At 34.3% G+C, this 12,401-nt stretch overlaps 1 long non-coding RNA gene across 1 annotated transcript in view; it reads left to right on the plus strand.

Annotated features, from left to right (window-relative positions):
* Positions 1-12,401, plus strand: part of LOC141570618 (uncharacterized) — a 424,578-nt gene that overhangs the window by 82,301 nt on the left and 329,876 nt on the right. The window lies entirely within an intron of this gene.

Here is a 12,401-nt window from a genome sequence, read left to right on the forward strand (position 1 = left end):
TGGGCAGAGTGTCGTGCCTTTTTTTCAGTACTTTTGCTCATTTCAAACGTTTGTATCTGTCTTCTTTTACTCAACGGTTATTTGAAATGCTTCCATGTTTCTTGTATCGTAGTTTGTTTATTATTATTGCTGAAGAGAATATTGTTTATCAATATACAATTTATTCATTCTACTGTTAATGGATATTTGGGATGTTTCCAGTCTGGGTCTATTATGGATAGAGCTGCTGTATATATACTTGTACATGAGTTTTGTTTATGTTGAGTATATTTATTTCTATGAGATAAAGTGCTGAATCATAAGCTATGCATATAATTAGCTTTGGGACACCCTGCTTAACGATTTTCAGAGTCATTATATAAATTCCCACTAGGGATGTAAGCAAGTTTTTCTCCAAATCCTTTCTAGCCTTGGAATTTTCTCTCCTTTTCATGTAGACATTCTCTAGAATATTAAGCTGTTTTAATTTTTATTTCCCTCATGACTAATGAAGTAGGCCACCTATTCACATATTGACCATTTGGTTAGCCTCTTTTTTGAATTGCTTGATCAAATCCTTTATTCATATTTCCACAACTCATATTTTGTTCATAGAGATTAGCAATGGACTACATATATATGTCAACTGATTCAGGGTTCTTCAGTATAGTGGGGAGTGCATTTTCAATAAATGTGGGTGGTAGGATTATGGATGATTTTATTTTAATTCCTATCTGTATCTTCTTTATTTTTTTCTAAATGTTCTACAGTGAAATACATACATACATGTATGTGTGTGTGTGTATATATATATATATATATATATATATATATATATATATATATATATAACTTTAATCAGTGAAAAGATTCCAAACTAAAAATTGAGTCTTGTTATGACATAAATACTGTTTGCAGATATGTATTGAATGTACACTATAATTTTGATCCATTAATTCACCCAATCACCAAAACGGTAAAATCTGGCTAGAGATTTAGAATTTTTAAAATGGCAAGAGGAGAACTTATGTATGTTTTATTCAGTACTCTTTCTACAGTGTTTATGCAATATGAATAAATGAATGAAAGTGTTAATAGATGACCCAGAAACCCCCTTTTGTGATTAATGAAAAATCTATATACTTACTAACCATAAGTGCTATAAAATTTTTTATTTTTGTTTTACTGCTAAACTGTTAGCCTCAAAAAACTGCATTGGCTTATTTATAAAGGCTAATATATAGGTTATGTAATGTTTGAGGATATTAACTAAAATGGTAGTTGTTTTCTTGGAAAGAAATGATATTCTTAGTGAGACATTAAGTTGTGTAACATTTTGAATAGAGAAGAGTATGACTTATAAGTTCTACCTGGTGGCTTATCATTTTTATTATCTTTGTGATCTCATTATTTCCCTATTCAAGGTGTATTTTTGCCTTATTTGGAATAGAATTTACTAAGATTTGTGTTAGATGTTACGTAGAGTTTAAAAATACTAAACTTTACATGTCATTTTACAAAATATAAAACTCCTTTACAACGTTATTATCAAGGGCAGGACTTTTACACCTTTATGTAGAGCATAATATGTATAATATGAGTATTATACAATTTTTAATCATATAGTTGATATATAATAAACAACGTGTTTACTGTAATGTTTCTCCCAAAGTCAATTAAAAAATGCTCAGTTTTTATATTACAATATGAAAGGTCATGAAAAAGGTTGGATTTATTACTTATCAGTTATCTAAATGGAACACATATATACCATCCTACCAAAACAATTTCATCCGATTTAGTCAGTTAGTATAGCTTCAAATATAAGTCCTAAATAATATGTCTGCAAACCCGCCGATTGCAGACATTGTCCTGTGCAAAATGTAAAGCTAACAGTAACTAATGCTTTTCGGAGGTATAGTCTCCTTTGCAAATTGTTTGGAATTAATTTGTTTTTAGTAAACGAAAATTAGTCTGTTAAATGAAGCTTATAAGGAAAAGGATTACAAAGGGGCAGGAGACCATCTCACCAGGATTGCTTAAAACCCACACATTATATGAGTCAGAAGAAGTTCTGTCCTTTAAAAATGATCTTATTCTTTCCCGTTGCCTGGGCTTTGTGCCTCCCGATGTGGTCTGGAGATCTGGCAAAGTAGAAACATATTTAGAATCTTACTCATTAGAATACTGAACTCATCTGTCAGCAAGATTGACAAGGTCTTAGACAAAGCATTTGGCCTGGCATACAACCTGGACTGAGATTTTCCTGTGGCTATAAAATAATGTAGCGCACCTGACAGATGTCTGAGTCATTTAACACAGCAGGAGGTGCTCATAAACACCACAGCCTGGCATTCAACGTGATCGGGATTATTTTTCTTTTGTCTGCCTGAAGTTATATGGCCTATAATCAACAAAGGATTTAGACATAACTAGCTAAAACATAGGGTGTGATATCCGTTATATGCAGTATTTCTTTTGTGTATAAAGCTTGCAGAATGTCCCAGAAGCTGATACTTTTTGACATGGGTGAAACACATTTTACACATTTTCCTTTTTTATAGTCAAAACTGCTTTAGAAAAGAAAAGCATCAAAGGTATTATTTGCTCCTGAAGTTAAAGATAATATGTCACCCATTTATTTTCTTGATGGTTCCTTAAAGATGTAATGGTCTTTCCTAAATCCATGTTCATTTTCAAATTCAACATGGTGGTGATGAAGTAGAACTGCAAGGACACTATTTAAAATATTCCCAATAACAGTGTGTCTGAATCAGAAAAAGAAAGGCAGAAATAAATGAACGCTATCTGTAATTTAAAAAATATTATACTCTATGTCCTAAGGGATGGAGATAGTAGGTGCTATTAATTTAAATGCTATGTTTGCATAGAATGAAGCACAGAAAATTTAAATTTGCCTTTATTAAAGGTTCTTTTTTTAGCTCAAGTTTCTCACTTGGTAATTAGCAATTGAAGGAAATGCTCATTGACAAAGTTTGTTTAGGTTCTTTGGGGAGCAGTAGTAGGCAGGGGGCCACAATACTTTCAAAATAGCATTGTATTGCATTTATAAATTATTACAGAATCAAAATCATCTTACAGTCTACAACTATATAAGGACTTTAAAAACAGGAAAATTAACAGTACCTTAAAGGAACAAATAAATACCACAAAGGAACCATGGAGCCCCCCCGGCTTATATATCACTTTTTATTTATTTATTTTTTTGGTAAGAGTAAATTTGTTTGAAGAAGATTCAAGTTTTGCTTTGCATAGGTCATGGCTTTTTTCAGTTTGCTTTAGGGTTCAGTGATTTGCTGGATACAGCTGCATGCCCAGATGCAGAAACTGTTTTGTCCTGGGAAATAACTCTAGTTTAGTATTTATGTGTCAAGGTAAATCAGAAGTTAATAAAAACACTCTTTAAGGCTATGCCCAAGCACAGGGAATAGTTGGAATTCAGAAAAGACACACAGATGTCAGAAAGGTTGAAATTAGTCAAACAATTTATCTTTCCAATGTTTTATTTACTCCTGTTGGTAGCTCCAGTGTACTAATTGCTTTCCTAACACGTGCTCTAACACCTACATTTCCAGGCTGATAACCCATCCTGACATTTGATTTTTGGTCCATTGATGGTGATATTTTGACCGAGATTCTTGTTAGCTAGCTTCTGGATTAGATATTCTGCCCTGCTAACTAGTTTGGAAAGGAGCTTCTTAAGTCCAGTGAGACCTATATGTGTGTATCTGTGATTCAGCTTTCATTTTAAACAAATTCATGTAGCAGGGGAGAGATCAGAGCTTTAGAAATGATATAAATGGGATCTACACTATAGGTACTGAATATATGCTACTCCCTTAATGGGAAAGATTTTCCTTCGGATTTAAGCTCAGTTTCCGTTTCTTTAGGGAAGACTTACCTGACCTTTGTGACTAGCTCAAGTGCCCCTGTTAAGTGCTTTAAAGCACCCTGTAACACTTCTTTTTAATGAGTGTCATCATTGCAATTTCACATTTATTTTTGGTTATTTGATTAACATTTGTCTTGCTCACTAAATTCCAAGCTCTGTAACTATAGGGGTTGGGCCTGTTTTTCTCATCCTTATAATCTTGGTGCCTAGCATACGGTGGGGACTCCATAAATGGTTGTCAAATGAATGCATTATTATTTATATAATTTTGTAATGCTTAATTATAATTTTGAAACCTTCTTAAACCATCATTAGTGTTCTAGCATTTTGTTCTGTGTATATGATAATAACAGCCTCTCCCTCCTAGTGGAACCAATGAGAGATGGATTGTCTCTCAAGAGTGAGGCATGGAGTGTAGGACATGGCTTAAATGTATGCTCATAACGCTGTTAGTAATCATTATCTTTACTCATTTCAACCTTACTCACCAGTCACAGTCAGGTCCCTACGTGGGAGTGAAGTAGAGTAAAAATGACCTTCGATCAAAGGATACCTGAGAAGTGGGAAACACCTCAAAGGGGAAAATGCTGGAAAAGGGTTTACAGATATCTCAGGAGATTTTGAAGACAGAGGAAGTAAATGGGGTGAGAAGATTAAGCCTCAGCAGTCGTTTCCTGTCTTTTTACCTAGAGATTAAAAAACAAGGACCAATGAGCAAGAAGAGAAACTCTTCAGATTCCTGCTCCATCTCCTTATGTTCAGGCATGAAGTGAAAAAGACTGAACTATCCGTGAATTTTAAGAAAATGTGTCATCTGGAAAAGTGAAATACACTTTCCTGAACTTTGAAATTTTAACCTTAAAAGTTTCAGGTACAGTCTTTACTCTTTCAGTATTACAGCAGATCACCAAACGGTTCCCTATTTTAGCCCATCCCCTCTCATGACATTAAAGTTATAATTATAAACGAGCAATATATATACCAAGCACAGTGCTAAATCTTTTACATGTGTAATCTCATTTTAGCAGGGAGGATATTATGAGTGGTGTAGTGTAGAGATTAAGATACTGGTTAAATCAACAAATGCAGAAGATAAACAAAAACTCATAGGCACAGACAACAGTTTAGTGGTTACCAGAGGGTAAGGGGGGAGGAGGGTGGTAGATGAGGGTAAAGGGAGTCAAATACATGGTGATGGAAGGAGAACTGACTGGATTGTGAACATACAATGTGATATATAGATGATGTATTATAGAAATGTACACTTGAAACCTATGTAATTTTACTAACCAATGTCACCCCAATAAATTTAATAAAATTTTAAAAATCCTGGTTAAATGATATATAACATACATAATGTATTTAATAGTGTAGTACCTGATCACATGGTCAATACTGTATAAAGTGTTGGTTGTTAATGATGATTGTTACTATAGTAGAGTGGAATTTCCCATTGTTCAGTTTACTCAAGTACCGTTCAGTGCTGGGGTTTTCTGTTCTACAACACACCCCTCTTCTGGGTGTGGAGGACCTCCTCTTTATCTTTTTGGAACCCTGGAATATTCTGGACCTTCAAAAGAAAGTGCACATGAACACAGGCAGTCTGCGTGGAGCTCAGCAAAGTCTCATGAAGGGATCTCTTGACTGGAGGCCCACACTCTTCAGTGAGGAGATGAACAGCTAGTGTGGCTTCTCTGTGTAAATGTGTGTGGCTTGGCTTCCACACAGCTCTGAGGTACAGGCGCCTGCAAGAGATTGCGTGTCTGTATGCTCACCCCACTCCTCTCCACCTGGTCCTCTCACATTCAGGTCCTTCTATTCCCATCTGTGACTTCCACTAAAGTCACACCCCATCTACCATTTCTCCTATCTATTCCCCATAAGTTCAGGTGACTCACCTCTATTTCATCAAAGAGGTATAGGTGGAATGATCTAGTTCTTCTTCTAGTCTCTCCAAATTGATTACTTTGACTGTGAAAAGCTCCTCTTTCTCCTCCTCCTTCCTTATTTTCCTTCCCCTTCTTTATTCCAAAAAGCCTTGCTGGAAGTAAAAATATGTAACAAACCAAACACTGATTATATCTCCATCCTTTCCAACTCCCCCCTTCACCATAGCAATCATTCTTCTCCCCTAAAGTAATGGTGAAAACTTTACCTACTGGGGAGGAATTCATATATAAAGATGTGGGAAAACTAAAATGGGAAAAATAAAGTAACATCCAAGATAGTATTTTGCTACATTATTTTACAATAACACTATCAAATAAACCCACTTACCACCATTGCATCAACAAACAACTAGTATACCGACAATGCAAGTGTCTTGCTCACGGTCTAAGGTATAGGTGTCTGCAATGGAACTAGGCCAAACAACTCTGGCTCCAAAGCTCATAAGAGTTCCTTTTAGAGGAGTTATCATGTGTGAGGCAGGATGCAAAAGGATCAGCTTGCAGATGTCAGATCTAAGAATTTCTCACCTTCCATAACTGCATGACCAATTCTGTATACTAAATATTCTGTTCCCTCCCCCTCATTCCTCGATCCTCTCTCCCTCTCCCTTTCTGAATCCTGTTGGATCTGTTTCTCTGGAGAACCCTGACAATATCTTCAAATATTTCAGAAAAGAGGCTCTGTAGCTCCACAGAAGCTTCTTTTCTCTTTTGAATATTTGCACCCTGATGAAATACCTCATTTTGGTGTTGTGTATCTATCATCTTATCATTTGGTCAAAATACTCATTTTAACATTTTGTTACCCATTGATTAATATTTTTCTTCAAATTTTTAGAGTTGGATTTATATTCTTTTCAGAAGAGTTGCCATGCATAAGGCAGGGTGCAAAAGGACCGGTCTTATTAGACATTGTGAGGACATTACTTATTTTCACAAAGGAATCATTTTAAGGGACGAAAAAACTTCTAAGGCAAAGCTAGAAGTCAGTGCTTTCAGGATCGTTATGTAACTTTTCGAAGCATAATCTTACCTTACAGCTCAAAAGGTTCCTGTTTTTACTTTTGTTCTGCCTGAGATCATGAAGTTGATGACAGAAGTGTGTAATTAAAATAATTTTTTAGTTAGCTTATGAATTTCTGTGTATATATTTTTTCAAATAAATCAGTACATTGGAATATGTGTTCCCTAAATATTTTTCAACTTGAATATTAATGGGGTTGAAATTTAAATTTAATAGGTATAGAGAACATATAATTTCTTTGTAAAACAACCAGAATGGCTTTGTGAGAATCCTTTAAAAAAATAGTTTACGGGGAGTATGTTAAAAAAATTTTGAAGAATCTGAAAATACTAAATTCTGTAATCTCCATGTTTGTCACAAGATGGCAGCAAATTCCTTTGTTTAGTTTTTTTAAATTGCTATCCATTTCCCAGGTTAAAAAATTTAAATCCATTCGTGTTTCTTGAACCTTGCTGCAATGGATATGAGCTAGATGGAGATTGCAAATTCAGATTTAACATTCCTTCCTCCAGACAGAATTACCTCCTTTATTGTCATTTGTATCAATAACCTCACAGTTACCCATATAGTGGAAATGGGGAACATTATTCCTTTTCCTTCTTTTTCCAGATGTCTCTCTAATCCTTACCATCAAGCAAATTCTTTGTGTTTTTTTTTTTGTTTGTTTGTTTTTAATGTCAAACAGATTAATCTTCCTCTCTCCTCTGCCCCTTACACAGAAATTGCTTTTAATTGGGCTTCCGTGGTTTCCTGATTATTATAGCAACTACCTGGTTTCTAGACTGCAAAATACATTCAAAATGTAACTAGGAAAGCACTATTACTTAGCAGTAAAGGATTAAGGACTACTATAATTGTATCACTGTCTTGATTCAACTTCGTACTGTCTCTAAAATCAAGGCCTTCCATCCTTTTGTTTTTCTCCAAGCAATAGTCTCAACTCATTCTCCCCATCTCAATTAAGGTAAGTCTTATTACTGTTATCAGTATGCAGCTCATTTATTCTCACGACCACCTTCACGTGTGTAATTTTTAGTATGCCATGCATTTCTATCACCTCTTTGCCTTTTCATCTGTTTCTTACGAGTTTATTGAAAACTTGACTGTACTTGAAAGTATGCCTTACCCCAAAGTCGTTCAGTGACACCTTACTGTCTGGTTCAGTCTCTCTAGAACTAGTTTATGTGCATATATCTCTCTATATACATATAGATTTATATCATATTTTATGCTTTTTTGAAAATGCTCTTTAATGTTTTTCATATTTTTTAATTAGTGTGATTTTCATTTTTCAGAGACATTAGAGAATAAAGTTTAAGATTCTATTGACTTCTACTTAATTTGTTCCCCAATTGCATCTTTAGTGTATAATGTAGGTTACTCAATACTTATTTTGTTCTATTTATATGTATCAAAATATAGCACAATAATCTTTGTATAACATTCCAACATCTTAATGATTAAAGGTTCAAAAGAACTTCTATGGTTTTACTTTCTATGTTATACAGGCCTAAATATAATCCAACTTTTTTCGTAAAACCAAGCTAATTATGTGACCTATAGATATTTGATATGAATTAGACCATTAATATCATAGGGATACATAGGACTTTGAAAGATGAGCTAATGAATCTACTGCAGAAAATCACATCCAAACTTTTCACAAAAGAAATAAGATGCCTTCATTAGTTTCTATGCAGATCATAGAGAAAATTCTACAGTATCCTTCAGTTATTATTTCTTTACCTCCTTCAACAGTTGTTGGCTAGATGTTTTTTGTTTTTGCCCCAGGCAGATGCTTCAGCTTATAATAGTCTGTGAGAATTTACCTGGGGCTAGATGTGGTTTCGGCTTCTTATAATACTGTATTTGATCCAATACCTTGACAATTGGTCTGTTTTAATCCTAGGGACATTTTGATTCATGTCGTGGATAATGTTTCCCTTTTTGCTTTTTCTCCTTTTGCAATAGCACATTTGGTTCGCCTCTAGTAACTGTGCAGTACAATACAGTATTTTGGTATGCTAATTTTATCCTTGCATTTATTATTTTCTTACTGAATTCTCCCTGTCTTTCTTTTCCTAATCATTCTCAATTATTTTTACTGTTCCCTCACATGTATATATATTTTTTCTACTGGAATTTTTTAATTTTAATTTTTTATTGAGGTGTAATTGATACATAATATTGTGTTAGTTCCAGGTATATGACATAAGGATGTGATGTTCATATGTTTTGTGATATGGTCATCGTAACTGGAGTTAACATCTAGCATCACACATAATTACAACCTTTTTTTCTTGTGATGAGAACTTTTAAGATCTACTTTCTTAGGAACTTTTAAATTTACAATACAGTATTATTAACGATGGTTATCATGCTGTATATTACATCTCCATGACTTATTTATTTTATAATGGGAAGTTTGTATATTTTGACCACCTTCACGTATTTCACCCTGACCCCTCTCTTCCTGCCTCTGGCAACCACCAATCTGTTCTCTGGGTCTATGAATTTCTATCTTTTTCCTTTTTATTTTTAGATTCCACATATAAGTGATATCATACAATATTTGTCTTTCTCTGTCTAACTTATTTCATTTATGAATAATGACATGTGAAAAATGAAATGAATAATGAAATGATGCCCTCAAGGTTTATCCATGTTGTTGCAAATGGCACGATGTGTTCCCTTTTTATGGCTGAACAATATTTCATTGTATATGACAATTAAGTTTGCGAATTTGTTGCAACAATGTTGCTAACCTTTTTTGATATCAGAGGGATTATTCATTATGAATTTGTACCAACTGGACAAACAGTTAACCAAGTTTACTATTTGGAAGTACTGAAAAGCCTGCGTGAAAAAGTGAGATGACCTGAACTTTTCACCAACTCATGGCTCTTGCATCACGACAATGCACCAGTTTGGCAGTGTCTGTGAGACTGTTTTTATCCAGTAAACAAATACCTGTATTGGAACACCCTCCCTACTCACCTGATCTGGCCCCCAATGACTTCTTTCTTTACCCAAAGATCAAAGAAATATTGAAAAGACATCAAGGATAATATGACAACAGCTCTGATGGCCATTCCAGAAAAGAGTTCCAAAACTGCTTTGAAGGGTGGACTAGGTGCTGGCGTTGGTGCATAGCTTCCCAAGGAGAGTAACTTGGAAAGTGACCATAGTGATATTCAGCAATGAGGTATGTAGCACTTTTTCTTTTTTCTTTTAAATTTATTGGGGGTGACAATTGTTAGTGAAATTACATAGATATCAGGTGTACAATTCTGTAATACATCATCTATAAATCTCATTGTGTGTTCACCACCCAGAGTCAGTTCTCCTTCCATCACCATATATTTGAATATGTAGCACTTTTTCTAGGATGAGTTTGCGAACTTAATGGTCAGACCTTAAATAAAGAAAATGTGTATACACATGCACACACAAACATGCACAACACATTTTCTTTATCCATTCATCCATTGATGGACACTTAGGTTGCTTTCATGTCTTGGCTGTTGTGAATAATATTGCAGTGAATATGGAGGTGCATATATCTTTTTGAATTAGTGTTTTTGTTTCCTTTGGGTAAATACTTAGAAGTGGAAATGCTGGATCATTAAAAATATGGTAGCTCTATTTTTAATTTTTTGAAGAACCTCTATACTGATTTCCATAATGGCTGCACCAATTTACATTCCCACCAACTGTATACAAAGGTCCCTTTTTTCCACATCTTCGTCAACTTGCTGCTGCTTGTCTTTTCGATAATAGCTATTCTAACAGGTGTGAGGTACTATCTCATTGTGGTTTTGATTTGCATTTCCCTGATGGTTAGTGATGTTGGGTATCTTTTCATGTACCTGTTGGCCATCTGCATATTTTCTTTGGAATAATGTCTATTCAGATCCTCTGTCCATTTTTAATTGTTGCTTTTTTTTTTTTGCTATTGAATTGTATCAGTTCTTTATATTTTTGGGATATTAACCCTTTATCAGATATACAATTTGCTAATATTTTCTCCCACTCAGTAGGTTGCCTTTTCATTTTATTGATAGTTTCCTTTGCTGTGCAGAAGCTTTTAAGTTTGATGTAGTTGCCCATGTTTATTTTTGCTTTTGTTGCCTTTGCTTTTGGTGTCAATCAGATCCAAGAAAATCTCTGTGGAGCCTGATGTCAAGGAGCTTTCTGCTTATGTTTTCTTGTAGGAGTTTTATGGTTTGGGGCTGTACATTTAATTCTTTAATCCATTATGAGTTAATTTTTGTGTATGGTGTAGTTTCACTCTTTTACATGTGACTGTCCAGTTTTCCCTATACTGTTTATTGAAGAGATCATTCTTTCCCAACTGTATAGTCTTGGTTTATTTGTCATAAATGGATTGACCATGTATGGATAGGTTTATCTCTGGGTACTATATTCTATTCCACTGATATTGATCTATAAGTCTGTTTTATGCCAATGCTGCACTCTCTTGGTTACTATAGCTTTGTAATATAGTTTGAAATCAGGGAGTGTGATACCTTAAGCTTAGTTCTTCATTCTCAAGATTGCTTTGGTTATTCAAGGTCTTTTGTGATTTTGTAATAAATTTTAGGGTTTTTTCTTTTTCTATTTCTGTGAAAAATGGCATTGGAGGGGTAGTAGGTATTTTAACAGTATTCTTCCCATCCATGAGCACAGAATACCTTTTCATTTGTGTTTCCTTCAATTTCTTTAATCATCATCTTATAGTTCTCAATGTACAGGTTTTCACGTCCTTGGTTACATTTATTCCTAGGTGTTTTATTCTTTTTGATGCAATTGAAAATGAGATTGTTCTCTTATTTTTACTATCTGATCATTTGTTATTAGTGTATAGAAACACAACAGATATTTGGATATTGATTTTGGACCCTGCAACTTTACTGAACTCATTCATAAGTATATTTTATAAGTAATTTTAAGTCTTTTGTCTAATGAGATAAGTCATGAATAGATAACTTTTTGACATCTAGACATGACATTCTATGGTGCTAGGGAGGACTGTCCAGGTCCCAGAGTATAATGTGCTTTATCGACATAATGATAGACACACTGAAGAGCCATGAGAATCAGGATCATCTGTAATCTACAATAAATTGAGCTATTTCCCTGCATGAAGACACCATTGATAAATAATGCACCCCTGAGACTTGCATTTACTGAGCTAATGTTGCTCTTTTTGCTTAGTAATTTTCATATAAAATTTAGGCCCTTCTCCCTGAGCTACAACAGGTAAATGAACACCCATCCTCAGATTTTGTTTCTAGCAATGTGATTGACTACATAGTCTGAAATGTCCTGCTACAATACATTTAAAAACTGTATAATTTAGATTGCAAAAAGTAAAGGATCATAAGGGCTCAAAGTAAAGAAAGAATACCACGTATCAGTGAAATCATATGGTTCTCTGCTTTTTCTGTCTGACTTATTTCGCTTAGAATTATACTCTCAAGATCCATCCATGTTGTCACAAATGTTCCTATATCATCTTACTGCCAAATAGTAT

Source organism: Rhinolophus sinicus, chromosome 3, assembly GCF_057876585.1.
Source record: "Rhinolophus sinicus isolate RSI-liver-muscle chromosome 3, RSI-T2T, whole genome shotgun sequence".
Taxonomy (NCBI): Eukaryota; Metazoa; Chordata; class Mammalia; order Chiroptera; family Rhinolophidae; genus Rhinolophus; species Rhinolophus sinicus.